The 25,774-nt window shown below is 38.8% G+C and overlaps 1 long non-coding RNA gene across 3 annotated transcripts; it reads left to right on the top strand.

Moving 5' to 3' along the window:
- Positions 1-21,301: 21,301 nt before the first annotated feature.
- LOC104088970 (uncharacterized) lies at positions 21,302-23,375 on the top strand. Of its 3 annotated transcripts, XR_004505016.2 has the most exons (4): positions 21,302-21,464; positions 21,565-21,681; positions 21,785-22,220; positions 23,151-23,375. It is a non-coding gene; the product is annotated as an uncharacterized lncRNA (long non-coding RNA). The 3 variants fall into 3 exon arrangements; XR_011408044.1 differs by lacking the exon at positions 23,151-23,375 and adding an exon at positions 22,474-23,110 and having other exon boundaries at positions 21,305-21,681; XR_011408043.1 differs by having other exon boundaries at positions 21,306-21,681.
- The last annotated feature ends 2,399 nt before the right edge of the window (positions 23,376-25,774 follow it).

Raw genomic sequence — 25,774 nt, 5'->3', positions numbered from 1 at the left:
ATATATATATATATAGTCGATTGCGCTCACTGGGGGTGTGCAGACTCCAGAGGGGCTCCTTCATCCCAAGCGCTATAATGCTGCGGCATGCAGCCCGATCCAATATTGTTGCCGCGTGCAACCCGATCCAATATTGTTGTCGCGTGCAATCCGATCCAATAATATATATATATATATATATATATATATATATATATATATATATATATAGCCGCCCGAAGGCTTGTTGTGGCGTGCAACCTGATCGATATAAAATATAATTAATATCATATGTTGCGGTGTGCAGTCCGATCCCAAAATGTCACTCTCACTCAGGCCCTCGGCCTCACTCAGTCATCAATCTCTCCAGTCTCACCCACGGGCTCACAATGTCATGAAAGCTAACCCGGAATAATGATATGATATATCAATAAATAACAACTGAGACTGAGATATGATATGAATGCATGAATATGACTTAGTATGAAATATCAATGAAATCAGTGAGATGACACCAAGTAACGACCACTATGGGTCCTCACAATATCATCATAAAGCCTAAACATTGTATCTAGCATGATTGACAACTCAGTTACTTTATGACATGGTGAAAACACATATATCAACAAGATTGGGCCACTATACAGTGCCATGAAAACAACTATCACGACCCAAAATCCTTGAAAGGTCGTGATGGCACCGGAATCCACTGTCAGGAAAGCCAACACTAAATAGTTAATTAAATCATCATTTTTATATTTTTGAAATCGTAAATTTACTTCAATTTATCTTGTAAAAGATGAATTTACAGAATAAATAACAATATTTTCCAATTCCAATAGTGAACATCCCATAATCATCCCAGAACCCGGTGTCACAAGTGCATGAGCCTTTTCTAGAAATTTAAAATAAAATAAAATAACTGTCCGGAATACAACTTGGACAGAAAAGAAAATACAATACTCTGAAGGAGACTCTGTTGGTTGCGATGCATCGTATAGAATGCAGCTCACCTAAGTCCCCATCGTAATCGCGCCTCTGTGCCCACAAGGTCGCTAAACATATGCATACCTGCACAAAAATGTGCAGCAAGTGTAATATGAGTACGTAAATCCCGAAGAAGTATCCCGCCTAAGTATCCCGCCTAACCCCGAAAAAGTAGTGACAAGGGGTCGACTTCGACACTTACTATGGGCTATAAATGGGATACCACAGATATAATGAAGTATGGATTATATGAATGGTTGCAAGCTCAATATTTTAAAGTAAGTAAGGAGTTCTTTCATAATTAAGAAATCTCCAAATTTATCTCCCATTATTTAACAATTTAACTCAGGCCGAGGAGGCAATATCATTATTTATAAATTTCAAGGCAAAGAATACAAGCATGCACAAATCATGCCGAGGTCGTACGACCCGTTCAAACAAATATATATACTGTGCACTGCCAGAGGGTCGAATGGAGCGAACCATAGATGCATCTATTTAATCCGCCGAGGCGTTCGGCCCATTCCATAAAGATAAACACATTCAAATAGCCAATCAAGACTTCATGAAGGGGGAATGACCCATGGAAATGGCAATTGCTCTTTTAACAATCAAGAAATGATGTTTAGCTTTTTAGAAAGTTTATTTAGCAAGTTCGATATGATTTAAGCATTTTAAATTGACAAGAAGGTTGCGAATATTACAAGTAGAGCATGCTTTTGGGTCCTAGACTACCCGGACTTAAGCATAATAGTAGCTACGCACGGACTCTTGTCACCTCGTGCATACGTAGCCCCTACAAATAGGAGAACATATTGATTTATTTCACCTATGGGGTAAATTTCCTCTTACAAGGTTAGAAAGGAGACTTACCTTGCTCCGAAGTTTCATAACCGGCTCTCAAGCCATTCAATCAACTCAAATCGATGCCCAACACTCCAAAACTAGTCAATAAGTAAGAAATCCATAACTATATACTCTAATACTCATTATAATCCTATTTACAACAATTCGCTACTCCGTTCGAAAAGTCGATAAAATCACCCTCGGGCCCACGTGCTCGGATTCCAAAACATTTCGTAGATAATTATTACCCATAGCCTTATGAACTAAAGTATATGATTTATTCCTAATTCCATGCCCAAATTTCGTGGCAAAAATCAAAAATACAAAGTTCTAGGTCTTTCTTCAAAATCTCGAATTTCTACTAGTTTTCATATCTAAATCCGTATATAAACCTTGTATTTAGCTTGCAATAGGTGGGAATCACTTACCTTGATGTAGATGATGAATATGGAGCTCCAGAATCGCTCCAATACCGGCTCCCATGGAGGAAATGAAGTGCAAATGAGCCAAAACATCAATTTTAAAAGAACACTGCTCAGGTCTTTCCCCTTCGTGATCGCGGAAATCCACTCGCAATCGCGAAGGCCAATCAATCAGCTGCCTAAAAGCTTCCCTTTCGCGAACGCGAATGCCCAGAACGCGATCGCATTGCTCAGCCCCCTTATACTTTCGTGATCGTGAACACCTCTATGCGGTCGCATAGAACAACCTTCACCAAATGGGCTAGCCCCATTAACACAGCGCGTTCGCGATAGCCCCGACGCGAACGCGAATAACCTCCCGATCAACTCTCCGCCAACGCTAACCATTATACGTGATCGCGTAGAGTAAAAATCCCGCCAGTCCACTTAACCTTTCACGATCGCGGCCCTTTCTTCGCGATCGCGTAAGAGGAAACCAGATGCCCAGAAACCTGCAATTCCACAAAGTCCAATATCCGTCTGAACTCGATCCGAGACATACCCGAGGCCCTCGTCACCTCAACCAATTATGCCAACACGTTCCAAAACACATTACGAACTTAGTCGAGCCTTCAAATCACATCAAATAACATCGAAATAATGAATCGCACCCCAATTCAAACTTAATGATATTTGAAACTTCAACTTCTACAATCGAGGCCGAAACCTATCAAATCATGTTCGATTGTCCTCAAATTTTGCACACAAGTCACATTTGACAGTATGGAATTACTCCAACTTCCGGAATCAGATTTCGACCCAGATATCAAAAAGTCCAATTCTGGTCAAACTTCTCAAAAACCTTCAAATTTCTAGCTTTAGCCAAATGACTTCAAAATGACCTACAGAACTCCGAATCCACTTCCGGACGCGCTCCCAATACCATAATCACCTTACATAGCTATTCCCAGACTCGGAATCCCAAACGGACATTGATAACATTGAAATTCACTTCAACCCAAATTTATGAAATTCTTCCAAAATGTCAACTTCCACAATAGGTGCCGAAACGCTCCCGGGTCATCCAAACCCGATCTGGACATATGTCCAAGTCCGAATTCATCATATGAACCTGTTGGAACATTCAAATCCCGATGTCGAGATCCTTTACTCAAAAATCCAACCTTAGTCAATTCTTCCAACTTAAAGCTTCCGTAATGAGAATTCTCTTTTCAAATCAACTTTGAACTTCCGAAATTTCAATTCCGACCATGTGTACCGGTCACAATACCTGAAGTGAAGTTGCTCATGGCCTCAAACAGCAGAACGACGTGCTAGAGCTCAAAACGACTAGTCGGGTCGTTACATTCTCTCCCACTTAATTATACGTTTGTCCTCGAACGTGCTAAGAACTGCTCTGGGGTTGTCCGCAATCACTGTTTAATACCTCGTGCACTTAACCCGTGCTGCCACGACTCAGTTGAGCACACTAGCTCGAGCCAATCTAAATATTTTCCCTTTTTACTTGGCCAAATAAGCCTTAGAGTCATATTCCAACATCCGGAATTCTCTGCCAGGCCTGTTCCCATCATACGAACACCGTATCAATCACTACACGATGCACCGATACATGATTGCATACCTTTGCTGAATTCACACTATGCACTGCATAACTCACATGGCCATAATAACGTCCTATGATAACAATAGCAGAAATTCCACGAATCTGATACTCACAATGCACCTCATGACATATATAAGTCTTGTTCCAACTCTTGCAATACCGCCACAACGGAAGAGATGTGTAGAAATTCATAACCAACTGCAGAGTCAACAAATCATTGAATCTCTCCCTTTGACTAGAATCATCACTATATTATGAACCAAATAATGGTATTTGCTCTTTAATATACTTCATATAATCCGATCGCACTGATCCCAGATCCAAAAATCTCGTCTCACCCAGTATAAGCTGCTCCGGCAACAAGCCACTCCAGACATGACCAAAAGTCTCATATGATGTCGCAATATACCAATAGGCTGTAAACCCAAACGTGATACACAAGGAAAATGAATCTCTGGAAGGGACAAATCAACCCACACAACTAATTAGACAACTGAAAAGGTGTTATGAACCTTCCCTAGAAAATGGAAAACAAAACACATGAAACTAGATATAGGGGACTGTAATCAACATCCCACTGTTGCGGCATGCAACCCGATCCAAACAACATACCCGTGGCAGCGTGCCACCCGATCCACACATAAAATCTACATAAAGAGATACTTACCGAGCTAGAATGCTCATTACTACAAAATACCTAAATATCGGCCACAAGCACGCTAAGTGCATAATACCATCCCTAGGGAGATAGATAGCGCCATACGCTACAAAACTCAAGCACAACTAAGGTGCGATATATGATTTGAATCTCGAGAGCCATCCTGCTCACATAACACCATCGCTATGCGGAACCTAAACACATAAGAAATTTACCAAGCCGTTTCACAACTCACACGGCACAATATAGTATTACATGAAATAGTCGACAACGAAATGGCATCCAACGTCTGAATACTCCTCTATAAGGAGCGCTATGCTGAAATGAACACATCCGTCATGATATAGAGCCCATATTCATATTTAAATCCATCCATAGACCTCAAGCCAATTCTGATCGCACCGCACTAGGCTAATAACCTTTCAAGGATCCATAATAACCCTTTTTTCCCATAACACACAAGAACATCCATCATAACCCAAACAAACTTCCACAGTCAACAACCAAGTGAATCGAGCACCCTCCAGGCATAAATTCCTGAATCAGCAATATTACCACAATCTTCATACTTGGTTTCTATCTTCACTCAATCAAGTGACTACATGCCACTCTTACACAATCTTTCCTTGGGACACGCTCCCACGACCTTCCACACCAGGTAACAAGTCTACACATCCATACCACCGGTCACACTAATATTGTCAAGCATATCCAGAATTCGCAATCAATACGCAAAGCCTCTTACACAGGACACTGATCTCAGATGACGTTGGAGAAAATACTAGCTTATTCTAAACACCTAAATTCCTTTTCCTGCTCATCTGAGCTCGTGACATCCTTATCAATACCGAACTGCAACCCCAATCCCTGATCTTTCAAATTTCATGGTGCTCACTGCACCTATCTTACCAATACGTGAGGACCCAAGAATTGCATCATAGCTCCTAAACCACTAATAGGATACATACTTCACTTTGTAGAAACCTTTCACTTTACTTGTTTCAGGAGAATCATTGCAACACATGACTGAATTCTCATAACCGTAGAACACACAAATCCTCAAGTAGTGTTCCAAACCACCATAACCCTTCCGGAATCTGCCTACTTATAACAGGACATAATACTCGAATGCATCCAAATACAATCAATTACGGCGGCCGTCAAGCCTCGCACGTCCCGCCACAAATCACATGCATAGTCTAATCATGCTGGAGGAACTGATCACTGCCACCATCATGCCAATTCAACTATGGCTAACAGATTCGACTTCTTCTAACTTATCCTTAATAATAACTCCAGTCAACATATAACAAACTCAATATGCATTCATCCTGAGTAGCCTTGAATCACGAGATCATGCTGTCTCAAATCCCATGAACCATCCCTTACCCTCCTTGTGCGCATATTCGCATCTTCAACTGGTACACCCATTCTGATAATTCATCTATGAGTCCGAAGTTATTTTCTCTCATTCCTCCAATACTACACCGCAGACCGAAGGTAACATAGAACACTCCAAGCCTATTTTCATAATCTGCAAAAGCCCGATACTAAACTATACTACTGGCTCGAAATCCTTAGGCACCGCACTTTGATTTTTTTTTTTGTGAACCCACTAGAATCATTGTTGCGAGTCACCCACTCCGACCTGGCCCCGAATATAATCAACTACAAGGCTCTGCTAGCACATGAACACTCACTCAGTAAGCACCCGACTGAATCGCTTTCCTTGTACATAACATCTACACGAAACATAAACTCTGAGTCTTCCCAAATCCTGAACATGAATCGATAAGGCCAATTATAGCACACATACCTCAAATTCTTTTCCCAAATCACCATTGATGACCCTCTTCCTTAGTCATAATATCACACCAATATGCCGATAACCAGAAATCTTAGCCGACCATGCAATTCAACCGTAGGCGGTGGAACTCGCCCACTTAGCTTGAAGCTACCATTGCATAGCTCTAGAACCCGCCAAGATTCTTTCTTTATCGTTGAACTGATCTTGCACAACCAACTCACCAAATTCCTCGAAATCCTTCCATTTGACCTTTCATGAACACTCTGAATCACTAACCACATTCACATATTTGACCTCTTGCTGGATAACTAGTAGAATTCCTTCGTGACAGCCCCATCAATACCACGCAACCGCTAACCTGCTCACAGGAGATAAACCACCTATGAAAATTCCATGCCGACATCATCCAATGCCGCTGTACTAGGTACAATAACTACAAAATCAGTAACCCATCCTGAGCTCGTGCTCATTCACCTGTTGTATAGGTCCGTTCACTTCTCATGGACATCAACTAAAGGTGTGACAATACATTCCGATCCAAAGTCATGTTGTATCCTTCTTCATATCAAGCAACTCCCTCATGTCACACCCAATCTTCCTCAATATAGCACCCAATATTTCAAATTAAGTCCGTAGACCTAGTCACGGTCCACCATGAATCCCAAATCACTCTAAACTTTCTCAAGGCATGTAGTCAACCTACCACAGAACCCACATGCTACTCTGCCACTCTCCCACTTTGGTCAAACTCACTCCTTTAAATAACTACCCGACTCCTGTTTCTCACGCTTGGCCTTCTATAAGTTTATCCACCGCAAGGCACCTCCCACATGTCGTTCCTCATCCTTCGCTGCCCAATTGTTGCCTTAAATCAAAATCTACCTCTGTAGCACTTAAACTGATAGATTCCTACCAACTTTAAACCTTTCCGAAAATCATCTTTCTCGAGCCATCAATACCAGGAATGTCGATTCGATCCTGAACCCCTGCACACTACGACCTCTGATAGCCGCTTTCTCGGTACCATTTATAATACTCTGCCCCAAGGCAAATTGAAGGAAAGCATAACACCGGCAAACTTAATGTATTCAACCTGGACAATGAGACCACATCACAGATGAAAATTCCACCCCGCTCGAAAATACCAAGTCTCGTCACTCCATCAACCCAAACTTGAACATTTATAGTCTGATTGCCTTTCCTCCGACGGAAATAAAATACTGAATCTGTGAATAATACACTGAGTAAATCTCCTTCCAAGTCATTCACTGTCCCGACATATAGACAAGCATCCTATCGTCACATCAATACTATGCAATAACAACTCATGAGCATCAAAGCAACCTGTGCATAGCCTCAAAGCTCTCAGAAGTACAGCTACCGAGCTGAAATGACAGAGTATCCTTCCGCAAGGCGACGACAATAGCCCAATCAACTACACATGGAGAAACATCCCGCATCGCATCTGTAGTACCATTACATTTTCTCAATTCTAGATCGATAGTAAGCGTTTCACGTCGTATAAAATTGAATGGGAAGGAAATGAAGGCATAAGCCTCAAAGGAATTAAATCGCACGATGAGGAATCAAGAAGGGAAGTGCTCCTAACAGCCCTGTAGCCTCTCGAAGATAAGTACATACGTATCTGTACCGATCCGCAAGACTCTACTAGACTCGCTCATGACTCGTGAGACCTAAGTGAACATAGCACTCTGATACCATGTTGTCAAAACCCAAAATGCTTGAAAGGTCGTGATGGCGCCGGACTCCACTGTCAGGCAAGCCAACACTAAATAGTTAATTAAATCCTCATTTAAATATTTTTGAAATCGTAAATTTACTTAAATTTATCTAGTAGAAGATGAACTTACAGAATAAATAATAATGTTTTCCAATTCTAATAGTGAATATCCCATAATCATCCCAGAACCCGGTGTCACAAATGCATGAGCCTTTTCTAGAAATTTAAAATAAAATACAATAACTGTCCGGAATACAACTTGGACAGAAAAGAAAATACAATACTCTGAAGGAGACTCTGCTGGTTGCGATGCGTCGTATAGAATGCAGCTCACCTAAGTCCCCGCCATAATCGCGCTTCTGCGCCCACAAGGCCGCTAAACATATGCGTACATGCACAAAAATGTGCAGCAAGTGTAGTATGAGTACGTAAATTAACACGTACATAGTAAGTATCCCGCCTAACCCCAAAAAAGTAGTGACGAGAGGTCGACTTCGACACTTACTATGGGCTATAAATGGGATACGACAGATATAATTAAGTATGGATTATATGAATGGTTGCAAGCTCAATATTTTGAAGTAAGCAGTTCTTTCATAATTAAGAAATCTCCAAATTTATCTCCCATTATTTAACAATTTAACTCAGGCCGAGGAGGCAATATCATTATTTATAAATTCCAAGGCAAGCAATACAAGCATGCGCAAATCATGCCGAGGTCGCACGGCTCGTTCAAACAAATATTTACTGTGCACTGCCAGAGGGTCGAATGGCGCGAACCATAGAAGCATCTATTTAATCTGTCGAGGTGTTCGACCCGTTCCACAAAGATAAACACATTCAAACAGTCAATCAAGACTTCATCAAGGGGGAATTACCCAAGGAAATGGCAATTGCTCTTGTAACATTCAAGAAATGATGTTTAGCTTTTTAGAAAGTTTATTTACCAAGTTCGATATGATTTAGGCATTTTAAATTGACAACAAGGTTGCGAATATTACAAGTAGAGCATGCTTTTGGGTTCTAGACTACCCAGACTTAAGCATAATAGTAGCTACGCATGGACTCTCGTCACCTCGTGCATACGTAGCCCCCACAAATAGGAGCACATATTGATTTATTTTACCTATGGGGTAAATTTCCTCTTACAAGGTTAGAAAAGAGACTTACCTCGCTCCGATGTTTCATAACCGGCTCTCAAGCCATTCAATCAACTCAAATCGAGGCCCAACACTCCAAAACTAGTCAATAAGTAAGCAAATACATAACTATATACTCTAATACTCATTATAATCCTATTTACAACAATTCCCTACTCCGTTCGAAAAGTCGATCAAATATCACCCTCGGGCCTATGTGCCCGGATTCCAAAATATTTCGAAGATAATTATTACCCATAGCCTTATGAACTCAAATATATGATTTATTCCCAATTCCATGCACAAATTTCGTGGCAAAAATCCAAAATACCAAGTTCTAGGTCTTTCTTCAAAATCTCAAATTTTTATTAGTTTTCATATCTAAATCCGTATATAAACCTTGTATTTAGCTTGCAATAGGTGGAAATCACTTACCTTGATGTAGATGATGAAGATGGAGCAACAAAATCGCTCCAATACCGGCTCCCATGGAGGATATGAAGTGCAAATGAGCCAAAACATCGATTTTAAAAGAACACTGCCTAGGTCTTTCCCCTTCGCGATCGCGGAAATCCACTCGTAGTCGCGAAGGCCAATCAATCAGCTACCTAAAAGCTTCCCTTTCGCGAACGCGAATGCCCAGAACGCGATCGCATTGCTCAGCCCCCTTCCACTTTCACGATCGCGAACACCTCTATGCGATCGCATAGAACAACCTTCACCAAACGGGCCAATCCCATTAACATAGCGCGTTCGCGATAGCCCCGACGCGAACGCGAATAACCTCCCGCTCGACCCTCCGCCAACGCGAACCATTATACGCAATCGCGTAGAGTAAAAATCCCACCCAATCCACTTAACCTTTCGCGATCGCGGCCCTTTCTTCGCGATCGCATAAGAGGAAACCAGATGCCCAGAAACCAGCAACTCCTCAAAGTCCAATATCCGTCTGAACTCGATCCGAGACATACCCGAGGCCCTCGAGACCTCAACCAATTATGCCAACACGTTCCAAAACACATTACGAACTTAGTAGAGCCTTCAAATTACATCAAATAACATCAAAATAATGAATCGCACCCCAATTCAATCTTAATGAACTTTGAAACATCAACTTCTACAATCGATGCCGAAACCTATCAAATCACGTCCGATTGTCCTCAAATTTTGCACACAAGTCACATTTGACATAATGGACCTACTCTAACTTCTGGAATCGAATTCCGACCCCAATATTAAAAAGTCTAATTCCGGTCAAACTTCTCAAAAACCTTCAAATTTCTAGCTTTAACCAAATGACTCCAAAATGACCTAATGGACCTCCGAATCCACTTCCGGACACGCTCCCAATACCATAATCACCTTACGGAGCTATTCCCAGACTTGGAATCCCAAACGGACATTGATAACATTGAAATGCACTTCAACCCAAATTTATGAAATTCTTCCAAAATGTCAACTTCCACAATAGGCGCCGAAACGCTCCCGGGTCATCCAATACCCGATCCGGACATACGCCCAAGTCCGAATTCATCATACGAACCTGTTGGAACCTTCAAATCCTGATTCTGAGATTGTTTACTCAAAAATCCAACCTTAGTCAATTTTTCCAACTTAAAGCTTCCGAAATGAGAATTTTCTTTTCAAATCAACTATGAACTTCCGAAATTTCAATTCCGACCACGCGTACCAGTCATAATACCTGAAGTGACGTTGCTCATGGCCTCAAACTGCTGAACGATGCTCTAGAGCTCAAAACAACCGGTCAGGTCGTTACAAAAATGGAGTCACAATTCACAGGGTGCACGCCCACACGCCCGTCACCTAGCATGTTCGTCACCTGAATACCAATCACATAACACGAAATGTGGGATTTCATACCCTCAGCACTAAGTTTAAAAGAGTTACTTACTTCGAACAAGCTGATTCCAATACCGAGCAAGCCAAGCGATATTCCAAGAATGCCATCACGCGCGTAGCGACCTCGAAACGGCTCAAACCTAGCCAAAGGCAACTCAAATACATCAAATATATCCCAAGGAAACAATTCCAAATGATAAAGATTGAATCCTAAATCAAATCCCAAATCTGACCAAAAATCACACTCGGGCCCACACCTAGGAACCCGACAAAACACCCAAAATAAGAAAACCCATTCACTCACGAGTCTATTCATACCAAATTTACCAAAATCTAACAACAAAATCCCTTTCAAAACCTCAAAATTCCATCTCAAGAACTCTTCCACTTTTTCCCCAATATTTTCACCCCAAATCATAATTTAGATGATAAAAATCAAGATATAATCATGGAATTTAACTAAAACCAAAAATACTTACCCCAATCAACTCCGCAAAAATCCCTTCAAGAATCGCCCAAATCCGCGATCTCTAGCTCAAAATATGAAAAATGAGCTCAAACACTCGATTTTTTGAATTTAACACTGCCTACCCAGATTTCTTCTTCGCGAATGCGACCGTCCTCTCACGTTTGTGAAGATTAACTCAGAATGCCTCTCCGCTTTACTCTTCGTGAATGCGACAACTGCTTCACGAACGCGATGCCTTACCATCTCAAACCTTCTCGAATGCGACCCTCACCTCGCGAACGCGTAAACCAAGGACCTGGGGTCCCCAACAACCTTACTCCTCTTTGCGAACGCGATGCCACTCACGCGTTCATGATGTGCACACTGACCTACCCTTCACGTTCGCGAAGGTGAGGCCCCTTCGCGAACGCGTTAGAGGAAACCAGAACCAAAATACAGCAGCAGATCAGCTATCTCACTAAGGCCAAAAATGATCTGTTAACCACTTGAAACTCACCCGAGGCCCTCGAGACCTCAACCAAACATACCAGCGCGTCCCATAACATCATACGAACTTAGTCAAACCTTCAAATCACCTTCAACAACAACAAAAATACGAATTACACACGAATTCAAGTCTAATGAACTTAGAAATTTCTGAATTCCACAAACGATGCCAAAACCTATCAAATCGTGTCCGATTGACCTCAAATTTTGCACACAAGTCAAATTCGACGTTACAGACCTGCTCTAACTTCCGGAATCGAAATCCGACCTCGATATCAAAAATTCCACTCCCGGTCAAACTTTTCAAATTTCAACTTTCGCCATCTCGAGCCAAATTCTACTACGGACCTCCAAACAACAATCCGGACGCGCTCCTAAGTCCAAAATATCCCAACGGAGCTAACAGAACCATCAAAAATCCAATCTGAGGTCAAATACTAAAAAGTCAAACTTGGTCAAACCTTTCAAATTTAAAGCTTCTAGCTTAGAATCTTTCTTCCAAATCAATTCCGAATAACCTGAAAATCAAAATCGACGATTCACATAAGTCATAATACATCATACGGAGCTACTCATGCCCGAAAACTACCGAGCGAACTGTAAATACTCAAAACGACCGGTCGGGTCATTACATCGTAATATTTGAGCACTTGATGTGCAATCTGTGATAAGTTATAATATTTGAGTATATGATGTGCAATCTGTGATATGTTGTAATATTTGAGCACTTGAGGTGCAGTTTATGAGATGTGATATTGGCACGTTATATTGTGGGAGTTATGTTTGGGTGTTTGCACGAGGTTTCTGCCATGCTATTATTACTATTGATTTATGCACATGCGGCATGAAAAGGCAGGGCTATTTATATATATATATATATATATATATATATATATATATATATATATATATATATATGTGTGTGTGGGGGGGGGGGTTGCGCCTGTGGCGAGACAAGGTGGGAACATTATTATGCACGTGTGGCGAGACAAGGCGGGCACTTACTTTTTTATTGCACACGTGGCGAGACAAGGTGAGCTATGTCGGGAATTAAATTGTGATAATTTGTAATAGCCTGGGGGCATTGTTGTTGTTGCATATTTACTTTTGGGACTACGAGACGGTATCTCGGGAGTGCCCTTTTTGTTGACATCTCTCTATGGCTGCACTTGTCTTTGGTTATTGCATTTCCGTGTTAGGTTAACCCTTGTGATCTGTCGTGATGCATTATTTGATTTTCACTATGTGTTTGTATTCCTTATTGTATTGTGTTGGCTTGGGCTTTTTTTTAGTACGAGACTCTGAAGATTTATATTCCTGGTTTTTACCGATTTTGATGACTGAGTTGTTTTAAATAAAAGAAGTTACTATTATGTTTTAAATTAATAAGTTTTACATCTGAAGCAATAGATTATCTGATATTTTATTTAAATTGAAATGTCATTTTTATTTACTCAAACTATTTCTAAAATAAACTCATTTCTTGTTGAATCCTTTCTTGGTTTAAAATTTGTAACCTTACTTTATTAAAAATAATTAATCGTGTGAATTTTATGTATTGAAATATTTAGCACAAGAGTTATTCGTGCGGTTGTGATAGAGATATGGGCACGAGATGTTGTGAGAATATGACAAGGGGCTGAGAACCATACCTTATGATTATGATATGAGATAATTATTTGAAAAAGTTTATATTCGAAGGATACTTATTGGAAGAAATATATTTGGAGGTTATTCATTTGAAGAGATTATATGTGAAAGACTTGTTTAATTGGTTGTACTTGTGTTCTTTCTTATTTGTCGGATTAATAATTGTGGTGTTCTTGCTGCCTTACTGTTTATATCACTGCTATTTGTTCCCGATTATTTTAGTATGGCACAGGTTATTTGACTATTGAGTGTCTTGACTGTACCTCGTCACTACTCCACTGAGGTTAGTCTTGATACTTACTGGGCACCGATGTGGTGTGCTCATTCTACACTTTTGCACATTTTTCTGTAGATCCAAGTATTGTTCGTTAGTAGCTGTGCGGGTCGTTGCTGTGGAGACTCAAGGTAAACCTGTTGCTGCGTTCGCAGGCTTCAGAGTCACCTTCAAGTTTTCATTTTGCACTGTTTATTCTTATTTCTGGACAGTTGTATCTAGAAGTTTTCTAACAAACACTCTATAGAGCTTATGACTTGTACTACCAGTTTTGGGAATTGTAAGAGATTTCTATTTAAATAATGTTGTTGTTTCAATTAATGTTAGGCTTACCTAGTCCCTAAGACTAGGTGCCATCACTATACCCAAACGGAGGGAAAATTGGGTCGTGACACGTTGTCTTATTATTTTCAGGTACCTGAGCCTCTCCCATGAGGTCTTATGAAGTGTTATGTCATGGTGCTCTTCTAGAGCAGTTGCCTCCTTATTATGACCATCTTGAACATTTGCTCCTTTCCTTCTTCAAGGAGTTTTATCTTTGGAACCGATTAATCTATTATGCTTCATGTATGCCATAGACTTTATTCATTATGAACCTTATTTTATTGGGAGCATTAGCAGCTGAATATGATATTTAGCTTTGGGTCAGCAAATACGCCTAGCAATATTTTGAAAATAAATTATCATTTGAACTTCAAGTTCACATTTTCTCGTACGAGGATCTAGATGTACTCATAATAATTCATTACATGCATTATTTTTTCAGCCGCCCATTTTCTCCCATATTGTTGGAATCACCAACACATATCCCTAGACTTATTTAGGGATCCATATTTGTGCATTGTAGTGGAACAATTAAATCATATAGCACATTCATACTTCTAGATGGAAATTATTTGGTTCATGATCCTGAATCGGTTGTGATAGGGATAACTTATCATAACTTGGCTAGATGCGTACAAGTGTTATTGTATATTAAATAATACATCACATACCAAATTTTATTTTGGTAGTTTTGTTCTCATAACCAATGGTTTAGATATAATTGGAGGCATACAATTTCTGCCAAACCAACTTGGATTTAAACCAGTATTATCAAGATAAATCATCATAATTTATATTCTGGAACTGTGCTCTAATAATTTGAGCAATCAATCTTGCAAAAGCCAAACTGCAAGTTGATAACAAATGCACATGTGACCACAGTATAGATGCATCTATTAAAATCATATAATAGTAAACGGTCCACATGGAAGGTGACTGGGCCCATATATTTATCAACTTTTATTCGTTCTAGAAAACAAGCGATTCAATCCCAACCTTAACTGGTATATCATGAGAATAATCAACACAAGAGAATTCTTGAAGAATCTTATATTTTTTCAATATATGCCAATGTAATTCTCAATTTATTTTTCGCATTATAATTTGTCATGACCCAACTAACCCTATCGTGATGGCGCCTATCGTGGAACTAGGCAAGCCGACTCATTTCCAAAATAAACTGATATTTTTATTTAAAAGATAATTTCAAGGCTATTTAACATAAAGACCTTCGTAAAGGAGTTCAAATCAAAACAAAAGTGCGGAAAAAAAAAACCCGACATTGGGGTGTCACTAGTCATGAGCATCTACTACAAGTTGTCTGACAATATCGAGACTAACATAGTCTGTAAAATAGCTAAATACAACTAAAGGAAGATAAGAGGGAGAAAAGAAAGGGGCTGCGATCGCGAGGCAGCTACCTTGCTATCCCCGAGAAAATTTGCAACCGGAATAGTCAGCAGCCGCTACCGTGTCCAGATACGCATGGATCTGCACACAAGGTGCAGGGAGTAACATGAGTACGCCAACTCAGTAAATAACAACAGTAAATAAAGACTGAGAAGTAGTGACGAGCAATAATGCAAGTAAAGTTCATATCACAAAAATTCAGTAAAATACAACATGCTTTTAAAACCAGAGTTTGAATCAAATCAGCTCTTTTAAATCCAGTTCCAGTAAAATCATTTAAAGACATCTTTCAATAGTTTTCAAACAAAGGCTCAATGCAAAGGTGAGCAAAGATAATAAAATCATGATCATCCCCTCGGGCAACATCACTCATATACAGTCCATCGAACAAACCTCACAATCACTCGTATACAATCCCTCGGGAAGACCTTACTATCACTCATGCTTCCCAGTCACTCAGCACTCGGCACTCGGCAATTGCACTCAGTAGATACCTGCGCTCACTGTACAGACTCTGGAGGGGCTCCTTCAGCCCAAGCGCTATATCAAGCCAATCATGGCATAAATCAATGAGGCCCTGAGCCTATATCAAACATGTTGCGGCGTGCAGCCCGATCCCATAAATATCCTCACAAATCAGGCCATCGGCCTCACTCAGTCATAAACCTCTCTAGGCTCTCAGAAAACAAAGTATTCAGCCCAAACAACATTTATATAATGAAAAAACTAGAGTAATAGAGACTGAGTTATGCTGTAAATATGTATAAACATGACTGAGTATAGATTTTCAATCAAAAATAATGAGAGGATAGCAAGAAAAGACCTCTAAGGGTCCAAACAACACTGCATAAGGCCTAAACATGGCATCCAACCTGATTTACAGAAATTCTTTCTAAAACACATAAGAATCATATAGTTTCAACAAAATATTCAACTTTACAGTTGATACGGGACAAACCAAGTCACAATACCCAACGGTGCACGCCCACACGTCCGTCACCTAGCATGTGCGCCACCTCCAACTAGTAAAATGATACAAAATTCTGGGGTTTCATATCCTGACGACCAGATTTACAATCGTTACTTACCTCAAACTGATCAAATCCCTACTCCGCGATTCTCTTGCCCCTTGATTCGACCTTCAAATGCTCCGAATTTATTCACAATCAGTACAATACTATCAATTTGTGCTAAAGGAATGAATTCCACAAGAAAACTACCAATTTAGACCAAAAATCCGAAATTGGCTCAAACCCGGCCCCCGGGCCCACGTCTCGAAATCCGACAAAAATTATAAAACTTGAAAGCCCATTCACTCATGAGTCCATACATAAGAAATTTATCAAAATCCGACACCGTTTGATCCCTCAAATCCTCCCATCAAACTCTCCAAAATCCCAAGCCCTAACCCCATATTTTCACCCCTAAATTCCATTAATTAGATAATAATACAATGGGAAAACACCATAGATAGGAGTATTAGAGCCCAAGGAACTTACCTCACTGAAAATCCTTGAATCTCCCTTCACAATCACTCCAAAAGGTCCTAAAACCAACTTGAAAATGGTGAAAAATGAACCAAAATTTGCGAATTGTTCTATTTATAGTTTCTGCCCCAGGTCTTTCGCACCTGCGGCTAAATATGCGCACCTGCTGTGCCGCATCTGCGTAAGAACCTCCGCACCTGCGGAAAATTATTAAAACCCCTAACTTTGCACCTGCGCTCCATATCTGCATCTACGACTACACAGGCGAAGAAAATACCTCGCACCTGCGGCTACTGCCTGACCTCCTCACTTCCGTTTCTGCGGGCACCTATCCGCATCTGCGGACTCGCAGATACGACCTCTCCTACGCACCTGAGAACCCAGCCTACCTCAAAAGTGTCTGCACCTGCGAACTCCCACATGTGCCTGCGACCTCGCACATACGGCTACCCATCCGCATGTGAGGAAATACCAGTAGCAGCAGCTTCAGCTGCATTTTCCTACTTCAAACAATCCGTTAACCACCGGAAATCACCCCGAGCCCCTTGGGACCTCAACCAACCATACGAGCAAGTCATATAACAACATACAAACTTAGTCGAGCCTTTGAATCACTCAAAACAACATCAAAACACCAAATTACCCTCGTATTCAAGCCTAAGAACTTCTAAACTTCCAAATTCGACAACTGATGCCAAAACAAACCAAACCACATCCGAATGACCTAAAATTTTACACGCACGTCACAAATGACACCACGAACCTACTATAACTTTCGGTATTCCATTCCGACCCCGATATCAAATTTTTCACTGCCGACCGAAATCGCCAAATTTCTAACTTTCGCCAATTCAAGCCTACTTCCACTACGGACCTCCAGATCACATTCCTGACGTGCTCCTAAGTCCAAAATTACCTAACGTAGCTAACAAAATTATCAAAATTCGAATCCGAGACTGTTTACACATAAGTCAATATCCGGTTGACTTTTTCAACTCAATCTTCTAAATAAGAAACTAAGTGTCTTATTCCACTCTGAAACCACTCCGGACCCGAACCAACTAACACTACTAGAAAACTAATTTATTGGAATGGTTTTTGGGAAACGGTTCTGTAACTGTTACAGTAGATCATATTTTGGAACAGTTTTAACCGTCCCAATAAAGTCAAAAGGCTTCTAGCACACTTCCAAAGAATAATCGTCCCAATAGTGTAGTAACCGTCACCATAAGTAAAGATATAGAGACGGTTTTGATATGCGATACAATAGGGTTGTTTGTGGGAACGGTTTTGTAAAATAAAAAGCTATCGGGACGGTTTAATTTTCCCTCCTTACTTTCCCTCCCAGGTATTTATTAAAAAACAAAAATAGAGGACCCCGCTAATATTTTAATAACTCTAAAATATAAAAGTAACCTAGAACACATCGACTTCATCAGCTAGCGACTCCCCCAAAATCTCAAACACCCGTCTCTCTCTGTTCATCAACCTAGAACACACCGACGAACTCTGTCGACCAGCTCCGGTGAAGGACGACCATTATCAGCTAACATACCACAATCTCCGAGATAGGCTTTCAGTGTTTTACCCTGTTCGATGTTTGCTATCACTGTTCGATTTTCGCTTTCTTCTTCCCTAGTCTGAAAAATTATTTCATTGCTCCTTCTATTTTCTTTCTTTGATAATATTTCTGATAAACCCATTATTTTGCTTCTGTTTTGATTGTATTATACGATATATTTTGTGATTTTTAGTTTGCGAAATTGGGGGATTTATTTGTTAGGTTTTGATTTTGTGTTAGAAACCATGAGATTTTCCCTTGTTGGATGTTTGCTATCGATGTTTGATGTTCGCTGTCTTGTTCGTTATTCTGAAAATCGTTATTCTGTATTATACATGGGAATGCATGGAGTAAATTTTGTCGACAAATGCTATTGATGCAATGGCTCGTGGAGTATACTTTGGAGTTATCAATTTTTCCCCAGAAAACTTTCAGCATTTCTTCTGCCTTATTTCTGGATCATAGACATGAGGAACATGCTGGACTACCTGCAAGACATGTTACCAAGAATCTTGGGGCTTCTTTGCAATTAATAGAACATTGACGACAAGACATAGTAATAATGATCTAAAATACATTCATTAGTATGACTAGGGCTATTCAAAATCGATCCATAATCAGGCAAGTGTGTGTAAAAATCTGTTAAAAACTTGGTATACTTTTGATTTTAAAAAAAAGAATCTGTTAAAACTCGATATGCTTTCATCTTGAAATATCTATCCCAGTTTGGTGTAAGGGTATCCAGTGATTCTATTTGATGACTGATATACCTTTTGGAATGGTCCCATCTACGAAGCACAACTGGTTTTCCAGTGATTCAAGGTATCTTTGCTTGACTAGCTAAACTGGCATTCCTTCTATGTTGTGGTGTCCAATTAACTTGGCGTTGAAGCGTGATTTGAATTGAAGTCCGTTTTGCTTTTGGTATAAGATGATTGTTTTTCTGGTGATTGTAAATTTGAAACAATACTCTTTCTACAATAAGGGAAACTAAAGTTAACTCCTCAGAAAAATATTGTAGATTAAAGTTGATCTAACAACCAAAATAACCTCACTGAAAACAATTGCTATCTTTAAACGACTATCTTGAATTAGACCATTAGATCGAATTAACGTCTAAAATTTCTTTTTGAGCACTTTTTCGTTAACAAATCAGTGAGAAACCAATAAGAGTAATTGACAATGGCACTATGGTAATTCATATGTACGTTGCAGCTGTAGCATATTTCATAGATACGTTATTACATCATGTTTCTTGCGATATCTAGTCTAGTAATATATTGGGTCAAGCATTATCAATAAAACTTAGCAAATGAATGTTGTTCCTATCTAAAAGCTGAAAATTAAACTCCTCGCCTGGAATAGGAAATGCTTTCAAATAAATAAATAATATGTATTTTGTGTTTATATCAAGTCAAACAATTTATGTTTATTTATAACACAAAAGTGATAAAGAACCCACCAACTTTTCTATCTTCTTTCATTTGATATTCTGAAAGAGATCTCTGGATAGCATACTCAGAGATTCTGCTTTCCAAATACAAGTGTTGTACCTCACAAAAGCTTTGAAGGGTAGAAGTTCTACTGCTGAAGTTAAATTCAGGTGGAAGTTCAAAGGGTATGTAGTTTACCCTAAGGCAGTTCTGATTCATGACAGCTTATGGTACTCGTGTTGCTGTTCGGCTAGCTAAAACATTAGGCTTCTGGATCATTAGGTGCAACCACAAGGAGCTAATTGTGCTTTCCTTTACTACAGAAAATTGTGATGTGGTTAAGCTGCTAACAGTTTGAATTTTCTCCAATTACGGGGGAAACAATTAAAATTTTAGCATAGCAATTTTTTAACTCCAACTTATATGTTTGATTAGAGAAAAATATCAACTTTTGTTAATAAACAAACCCACGATCATCACTGGCACAATTAAATCACAAAAATGGATCATACTCCTGAAGGTATTGTTTCTTTTTTTAATGAAGAATAATACACATATTTGGAACTCTTTTATCTCATTTATCGTCTGATCTTCACCCATTTACATGCTTCAGTATTGCTACTAGGAGTAAGCAATGTAGCCTTTCTTTGTATACGACATGAATACACAAATAAAAATGCATCATATCGGAACACTGAGCACAACAAGGGCACTAACAGACAACATGAACAAACCAAGACGTCATTTGCAATTTAAGGAATAACATAAAATAGAAACGCAATTTGTCGTCATTTAATGTGGTTGACCCAGCTATAAGAGAAGAGGTGTATAAGAGTGAACTAAATGGTCAGATTCGAACCTTATTTTCAGCTATAATGGGAACATTAGTATCCTCCTTCGTTCGATTCTGTTTTGGAGCACTCTCAGTTATATTGGACTTGTCACAAGCGAGGCTCCCAACTAAGTATTCACTTGATTAATGCATAAAATCAGCTGAAGATGAAATGAAAAATGCAAATATAGGCATTGTCTCTGGTCTTCCATGTTGCTGCTGGTCTGACTAAAAAATTTGACTTCGACTACATATAGTACTCTAGCTGCTTGTCTATGGTCTTCCATGTTGCTGCTGTTTTTTCCTTATTTCACTGTTCTTTCATTTCTCTTCTATTGTGTTTACTGTATACTTCTCAAGCTCTACTTGTAAGTTATTGTTTGGTGCTTCTTTCTTCCTACAGAAAATGTCCAAAACTAATATTAAGAACCGGAAAAAGTTGAAGAATCCTCACACTGCTGGAAAAAGAAGTTTTGCTTTAGTTCGCTCTAAGTTGGTGTGTAACTAGAAAATCATGGAAAAATATTTCTCAGTTTTGGCTCATGTTTAGTTTATGGCAGATCATCAGGAATACTAACGCACTTTAATGTGACTAGGAAAATGATAAGGAAACTTCAGATCCTTTAATACCAAAGGAAGTATTTGTAGCTTCAAGAAAAAGGTAAGTTGGACGATCATACATGTGCTCGGATGAAGACACAACTAGTAAAATTGTGCGAATTATACTTAACTATTGTTATATCGAGATCAATCGTATATTTCTATTAGTTTACTTGTTATTTACTTGAATTCTATATTTTTGAATTTGCTTTGTAGGCTGAAATGGAGGATATAGAAGCACAACAAACTGAAAATGGCAATGAGTCCGTAGAGGCATTTGCAGCTGTCATGGGACCTTAGCATCCAGGGCGTTTGAGGTTGTATGGACGGGGGGTTACAAGAACTTCTTTGAGAGGGAAAGTAGGATGTTTTGAACATTCTTCAAATTCTACAAATTATTTGCAAAAAATGGAGGAGAAAATACAGAGAATGGAAGAAAAAATTGAGGAACAAAAGACAAATATTCGTCAAGAAGTTGTTGCAGATGTTCTTGCATGACTTCAACGTTCAGGAATTAATATTAATGCTAACATTATTCTAGTGGCATTGGGTGATAATTCACCAGGAGAAGTTTCATCTTCACAACAAACAACTTTGCAACCAATTCGTCGTCCATCTACTGGTAGCATCAAAGAAGGCCAGCTCATTATAGGTATTGACAATTTAATAGTTTTTGTGAGTTTCTGATGTCTTAGGTTGTTGAAATAATCTGTTCAAGTATTAATTTCTGGAGAGTTGAATTATATCGTTTGTCTATTGCTGATTCTGGACTTTTGGGCAGATTGTTTTATGTGTCAGTTAGCATAGTGAAGTGACCTTTGGTTGCTGCATCTGTACACATTATGTCAGTTAGCATGTGCGTTTGTGTTCCTTTATTTTCAATTGTCAAATGTTGGATTCTGCAGTGTAAATTGACAGGAGCTAGAGTGTTCCTTCATTATTTTGGTCTTCTGTTGGAATTGAGTTGCTTTGAAATGGAGTTGGAGCCTTTGAATACTAATGTCATTTGAAAATGTAGAACCTGTCAGTTGTCTTATGGAAATATTAGAAGTTAGAAAATATTTAGCTTCTTGTTTGACATTCAGGCTTTGACTACTAATGTCATTTGAAGTTAGAAAAGCTTATTTAGAATAAAGTTTCAATTAGCAAACACTAGTGCACTACTGAAACCTTTGTAATAAAAAAGGGCAAACTACGGTCCAATAGATCCACATCTATTATATAAATATAAAATGAAAGTCAGTGTAGGAAGTAAATCCACCCCAAGTATCTTATATGATCAGAAAGGTATTGAAGGCCCAAGAATACTTTGAGGAAACTATTTTCACTCAAGACGATGTACTGAATATGGACAGATTTTCTATCAAGAATATGTATCAAGATGATGTATTCATCTGTTTGCCTCTTTACTCTCCAAATGGGTTACTTGTATTTTAGCTTGTTGTTGCTCTTACATAAGGAACTGTGACAGTAAAATAGAGTTCAACTTTGTTAGGTAAAGCATCGATAACGAATCAATTACTTTGTGATTCAAACATCTTAAATTTTTTTTGTTTAATCATTTATTGATCATCATTTGTAGGACCAGCGATTGTAGATGAAAACAGTGATGAAGACCTTACTTGAGTGTTGTTGATCGTTGCTAGACATTCTCATTATGTTCTAGGATATTTTAGTTTAGAACTTTTTGTATGCAAACTCATCTATTTCAACTTAGAATTGTTGATCAAACAATATATTCATATTTTATTTTTGTATATGGATAATGCTAGTTTGATAATTCAATGTTATTTTGTAGTTTATATAAGTTATGGTGTATAAAATTTTGTTGCATGAGAAATATTCCTCATTCTGGAGCTCTATATATATATATATATATATATATGAAATTACTAGGAAAAGCTGTTGCAATAGACAATATAACCCAATAGACCTATCAAACAATAATAGCAGCCCCTAATAACTGTTGCAATAGACTATAGATAATTGTTGCAATAGATCACGAAAACTGTTACAATATATTATAAACCCGTTGTGATAGCCTTAAAATATCGTTGGCACTAATATATCAGAACGGTTTATAACCGTCCCAACAGAATAAAAAACTTTTCCACAGATTGATGTAACAGTTTCATAATCGTTACAATATTTATATATGGGGACGGTTTTGTAACCGTTCTAATAGACCTATGGTAACATCAAATCCGGGAACGAGTGCTAAATCGTCCCAGTAGCTCTATATGGTTAGTGTATTTACTGTAACGGTTTTAGAAGGGTTTCCATAGGCCTTATTTCTAGTAGTGTAACTCGATATATCAAAATATAGCTGAAAAGCACAAAAGGAGACAGAAATGGGGAAAACGGGGCTATAACTCTCGAAACGATCGGCCGGATCGTTACATAATTGAACCGAGACGGTCAACTAGTCATGCCAACTAATATTTGTTTTAGTAAACCTCTAGTTTACTTATGACATATGATTCCATCATCATGCTTATATTTGTGTAGTACAAATAGAAAGAAAATCGGGTAGTCTTTCATATTTACCCGTTATGATTATAGAAATATGAAGATATTCAATATTCCTTTCATTTATATTCTCAATATATCAACCACTTTGATTATACATTTGAAACTCAAAAAGTTTTCTTTGAGACTTTACAATATCAATGTCGTGAATAATTTTATTCATCCGGGTAGTAACAAATTAATTTTTTTGGAGCTCTTAACAACTTTTGTACTACAAGATCTTTTGTCACACCTTTCATATGGTAAATGTCTCCTTCACGGAGAAAATTATATCATAATAAATTATCATGGTCAAAATCATCATAAGAAAAATCATTGCTTGCTTTAATTTTGCTTTTAATAACTTTTTATAAGGCACACCAAAATAGTTTTTTGGCGTATCACATGTACGCCACCAATGACATATTCATGTAACCACAAATAATATTTATTCTCTTTATGTCACGATCCAATTTTCCCTCCGTATGATGGCATGACGACACCTAGTCTCTATGACTAGGTAAGCCTAATATTTGCGGAATAATAAAATAAAAACATAAATTAAACAACTAACTGTTCAAAATACACAGTAATCCCAGAACCCGGAACATCGTGAATTATAAACTACAGAAGAAAAATCTAGTGTCTCTACATATCAGAGTCTATCAAAATAAAAATACATAAGATAATGGACATTGGGAAGAGTAGAAGGGGACTCCGAGGTCTGCGGACGCGACATACCTTGAAGTCTTCAAAGTTATCTCGGCTCACTGATAGTGCGGCTGATAAGGACCACCTGGATCTGCACACGAAAAACATGTGCATAAGAGTAGCATGAGTACACCATAATCGGTACCCAGTAAGTGCCAAGCCTAATCTCGGTAGAGTAGTGACAAAGTCAGGTCCGAGCCCTACTGGAATATGATAATAAAACAAGCAAAAATAAAATATCACAGTAAAATAAAGACTGAAATTTAACAAGAAAGAATTCATAGAAGGTAACAACTCAATACACAGAGATAACAACAGGGGTTCTTCCGAGATACCGTCTCGTAGTCTTAAATGTAAATTTGCAGGGGGAATCTACCGGAATATCATTCTGTTGTCCCAAAATAAATATGCAAGACAGGGGGATCTCCCGGAATACCGTTCTGTAGTCCCAAAGTAAATATGCAGTACAGGGGGATCTCCCGAAATACCGTTCCGTAGTCCCATAGTAAATATGCAATACAGGGGGGATCTCCCAAAATACCGTTCCATAGTCCCAAAGTAAATATGCAGCGCAAATAATAGAAATACAACTACATCACGAAATCTTACGATTTAGACTAAGTACCAGTCAAGGAAGAAGCCGAAAATTCTCTAAGAATGTTGCACAGAGTTCACATAAGCAATTAAGACACGTAGACATATTGTATTAGACTAAACATGATAGCTACACATTTTGGGAATAACTCAATTAAGAATAAAAATAGATTAATACTCATTAAAATGGTATAACTCAAAATAAAAGGAAAACAGGTTGCTGATCAGTAAGAAAATCGAGTTTTTCTACAACTAGCCCGTGTACGTACTCGTCACCTCACGTACACGACGCTCACATATCACAATAGTTTCAAATCTTAAGGGCAATTCCCCCCCCCCCCCCCCCACCACAAAGTTAAGCAAGCTATTTACCTCGAACAAAGCTCAATCAAT

The sequence above is a fragment of the Nicotiana tomentosiformis genome, chromosome 5, assembly GCF_000390325.3.
Source record: "Nicotiana tomentosiformis chromosome 5, ASM39032v3, whole genome shotgun sequence".
Classification (NCBI taxonomy): Eukaryota; Viridiplantae; Streptophyta; class Magnoliopsida; order Solanales; family Solanaceae; genus Nicotiana; species Nicotiana tomentosiformis.
Note: the sequence above shows the minus strand (reverse complement) of the source record. Positions and strands in the feature narration are given on the sequence as shown.